Source organism: Phalangium opilio, unplaced genomic scaffold (assembly GCF_054372755.1).
Source record: "Phalangium opilio isolate 3A_F unplaced genomic scaffold, DU_Popi_V2 ptg000390l_1, whole genome shotgun sequence".
NCBI lineage: Eukaryota > Metazoa > Arthropoda > Arachnida > Opiliones > Phalangiidae > Phalangium > Phalangium opilio.
In genome coordinates this window covers 1,665,001-1,667,500 of record NW_028324234.1, presented here as the reverse complement: position 1 = coordinate 1,667,500, position 2,500 = coordinate 1,665,001, and the positions used below count along the sequence as shown (strand labels likewise).

At 44.2% G+C, this 2,500-nt stretch overlaps 15 non-coding genes across 15 annotated transcripts in view; all 15 read right to left on the bottom strand.

Moving 5' to 3' along the window:
• Positions 1 to 90: 90 nt before the first annotated feature.
• TRNAK-CUU (transfer RNA lysine (anticodon CUU)) lies at positions 91 to 163 on the bottom strand. The gene has a single exon. It is a non-coding gene; the product is annotated as a tRNA-Lys (tRNA).
• A 98-nt stretch (positions 164 to 261) lies between these two features.
• Positions 262 to 334, bottom strand: TRNAK-CUU (transfer RNA lysine (anticodon CUU)). Its single transcript has one exon. It is a non-coding gene; the product is annotated as a tRNA-Lys (tRNA).
• A 98-nt stretch (positions 335 to 432) lies between these two features.
• On the bottom strand, positions 433 to 505 carry TRNAK-CUU (transfer RNA lysine (anticodon CUU)). The gene has a single exon. It is a non-coding gene; the product is annotated as a tRNA-Lys (tRNA).
• A 97-nt stretch (positions 506 to 602) lies between these two features.
• On the bottom strand, positions 603 to 675 carry TRNAK-CUU (transfer RNA lysine (anticodon CUU)). Its single transcript has one exon. It is a non-coding gene; the product is annotated as a tRNA-Lys (tRNA).
• A 98-nt stretch (positions 676 to 773) lies between these two features.
• TRNAK-CUU (transfer RNA lysine (anticodon CUU)) lies at positions 774 to 846 on the bottom strand. The gene has a single exon. It is a non-coding gene; the product is annotated as a tRNA-Lys (tRNA).
• A 98-nt stretch (positions 847 to 944) lies between these two features.
• Positions 945 to 1,017, bottom strand: TRNAK-CUU (transfer RNA lysine (anticodon CUU)). The gene has a single exon. It is a non-coding gene; the product is annotated as a tRNA-Lys (tRNA).
• Positions 1,018 to 1,115: 98 nt separating this feature from the next.
• TRNAK-CUU (transfer RNA lysine (anticodon CUU)) lies at positions 1,116 to 1,188 on the bottom strand. Its single transcript has one exon. It is a non-coding gene; the product is annotated as a tRNA-Lys (tRNA).
• Positions 1,189 to 1,286: 98 nt separating this feature from the next.
• On the bottom strand, positions 1,287 to 1,359 carry TRNAK-CUU (transfer RNA lysine (anticodon CUU)). The gene has a single exon. It is a non-coding gene; the product is annotated as a tRNA-Lys (tRNA).
• A 98-nt stretch (positions 1,360 to 1,457) lies between these two features.
• On the bottom strand, positions 1,458 to 1,530 carry TRNAK-CUU (transfer RNA lysine (anticodon CUU)). Its single transcript has one exon. It is a non-coding gene; the product is annotated as a tRNA-Lys (tRNA).
• A 98-nt stretch (positions 1,531 to 1,628) lies between these two features.
• Positions 1,629 to 1,701, bottom strand: TRNAK-CUU (transfer RNA lysine (anticodon CUU)). The gene has a single exon. It is a non-coding gene; the product is annotated as a tRNA-Lys (tRNA).
• A 98-nt stretch (positions 1,702 to 1,799) lies between these two features.
• On the bottom strand, positions 1,800 to 1,872 carry TRNAK-CUU (transfer RNA lysine (anticodon CUU)). Its single transcript has one exon. It is a non-coding gene; the product is annotated as a tRNA-Lys (tRNA).
• A 98-nt stretch (positions 1,873 to 1,970) lies between these two features.
• Positions 1,971 to 2,043, bottom strand: TRNAK-CUU (transfer RNA lysine (anticodon CUU)). The gene has a single exon. It is a non-coding gene; the product is annotated as a tRNA-Lys (tRNA).
• Positions 2,044 to 2,141: 98 nt separating this feature from the next.
• On the bottom strand, positions 2,142 to 2,214 carry TRNAK-CUU (transfer RNA lysine (anticodon CUU)). Its single transcript has one exon. It is a non-coding gene; the product is annotated as a tRNA-Lys (tRNA).
• A 98-nt stretch (positions 2,215 to 2,312) lies between these two features.
• TRNAK-CUU (transfer RNA lysine (anticodon CUU)) lies at positions 2,313 to 2,385 on the bottom strand. Its single transcript has one exon. It is a non-coding gene; the product is annotated as a tRNA-Lys (tRNA).
• A 97-nt stretch (positions 2,386 to 2,482) lies between these two features.
• Positions 2,483 to 2,500, bottom strand: part of TRNAK-CUU (transfer RNA lysine (anticodon CUU)) — a 73-nt gene continuing 55 nt past the window's right edge. Inside the window, exon 1 of the tRNA in view lies at positions 2,483 to 2,500. This exon is cut by the window's right edge and continues 55 nt beyond it. This is a non-coding gene — a tRNA (tRNA-Lys).

Sequence of the window (2,500 nt, the reverse complement as noted above, 5' to 3'; positions counted from 1 at the left end):
ATGCACTTTAAATGAATTCCAGTAAATGAACAATCTTTTGCGAGAATCTAGAGTTTTAGTGTATTGGCAAAGTTCAAAATTGTTGATTAGCGCCCAACGTGGGGCTCGAACCCACGACCCCGAGATGAAGAGTCTCGTGCTCTACCGACTGAGCTAGCCGGGCTTGTATCCATGCACTTTAAATGAATTCCAGTAAATGAACAATCTTTTGCGAGAATCTAGAGTTTTAGTGTATTGGCAAAGTTCAAACTTGTTGCTTAGCGCCCAACGTGGGGCTCGAACCCACGGCCACGAGATTAAGAGTCTCGTGCTCTACCGACTGAGCTAGCCGGGCTTGTATCCATGCACTTTAAATGAATTCCAGTAAATGAACAATCTTTTGCGAGAATCTAGAGTTTTAGTGTATTGGCAAAGTTCAAAATTGTTGATTAGCGCCCAACGTGGAGCTCGAACAAACGACCCCGAGATTAAGAGTCTCGTGCTTTACCGACTGAGCTAGCCGGGCTTGTATCCATGTATTTAAATGAATTTTACTAAATGGACTCTCTTTTTCGAGAATCTAGAGTATAAGTGTACTGGCAAAGTTCAAAATTGTCACGTAGCGCCCAACGTGTGGCTCGAACCCTCGACCCCGAGATTAAGAGTCTCGTGCTCTACCGACTGAGCTAGCCGGGCTTGTATCCATTCACTTTAAATGAATTCCAGTAAATGAACAATCTTTTGCGAGAATCTAGAGTTTTAGTGTATTGGCAAAGTCCAAAATTGTTGATTAGCGCCCAACGTGGGGCTCGAACCCACAACCCCGAGATTAAGAGTCTCGTGCTCTAGCGACTGAGCTAGCCGGGCTTGTTTTCGAGCATTTTAAATGAATTCCATTAAATGAACAATCTTTTGCGAGAATCTAGAGTTTTAGTGTATTGGCAAAGTTCAAAATTGTTGATTAGCGCCCAACGTGGAGCTCGAACCCACGACCCCGAGATTAAGAGTCTCGTGCTCTACCGACTGAGCTAGCCGGGCTTGAATCCATGCACTTTAAATGAATTCCAGTAAATGAACAATCTTTTGCGAGAATCTAGAGTTTTAGTGTATTGGCAAAGTCCAAAATTGTTGATTAGCGCCCAACGTGGGGCTCGAACCCACGACCCCGAGATTAAGAGTCTCGTGCTCTACCGACTGAGCTAGCCGGGCTTTTATCCATGCACTTTATATGAATTCCAGTAAATGAACAATCTTTTGCGAGAATCTAGAGTTTTAGTGTATTGGCAAAGTCCAAAATTGTTGATTAGCGCCCAACGTGGAGCTCGAACCCACGACCCCGAGATTAAGAGTCTCGTGCTCTACCGACTGAGCTAGCCGGGCTTGTATCCATGCACTTTAAATGAATTCCAGTAAATGAACAATCTTTTGCGAGAATCTAGAGTTTTAGTGTATTGGCAAAGTCCAAAATTGTTGATTAGCGCCCAACGTGGAGCTCGAACCCACGACCCCGAGATTAAGAGTCTCGTGCTCTACCGACTGAGCTAGCCGGGCTTGTATCCGTGCACTTTAAATGAATTCCAGTAAATGAACAATCTTTTGCGAGAATCTAGAGTTTTAGTGTATTGGCAAAGTTCAAAATTGTTGATTAGCGCCCAACGTGGGGCTCGAACCCACGACCCCGAGATTAAGAGTCTCGTGTTCTACCGACTGAGCTAGCCGGGCTTGTATCCATTCACTTTAAATGAATTCCAGTAAATGAACAATCTTTTGCGAGAATCTAGAGTTTTAGTGTATTGGCAAAGTCCAAAATTGTTGATTAGCGCCCAACGTGGGGCTCGAACCCACAACCCCGAGATTAAGAGTCTCGTGCTCTAGCGACTGAGCTAGCCGGGCTTGTTTTCGAGCATTTTAAATGAATTCCATTAAATGAACAATCTTTTGCGAGAATCTAGAGTTTTAGTGTATTGGCAAAGTTCAAAATTGTTGATTAGCGCCCAACGTGGAGCTCGAACCCACGACCCCGAGATTAAGAGTCTCGTGCTCTACCGACTGAGCTAGCCGGGCTTGTATCCATGCACTTTAAATGAATTCCAGTAAATGAACAATCTTTTGCGAGAATCTAGAGTTTTAGTGTATTGGCAAAGTTCAAACTTGTTGCTTAGCGCCCAACGTGGGGCTCGAACCCACGGCCACGAGATTAAGAGTCTCGTGCTCTACCGACTGAGCTAGCCGGGCTTGTATCCATGCACTTTAAATGAATTCCAGTAAATGAACAATCTTTTGCGAGAATCTAGAGTTTTAGTGTATTGGCAAAGTTCAAAATTGTTGATTAGCGCCCAACGTGGAGCTCGAACAAACGACCCCGAGATTAAGAGTCTCGTGCTTTACCGACTGAGCTAGCCGGGCTTGTATCCATGTATTTAAATGAATTTTACTAAATGGACTCTCTTTTTCGAGAATCTAGAGTATAAGTGTACTGGCAAAGTTCAAAATTGTCACGTAGCGCCCAACGTGTGGCTCG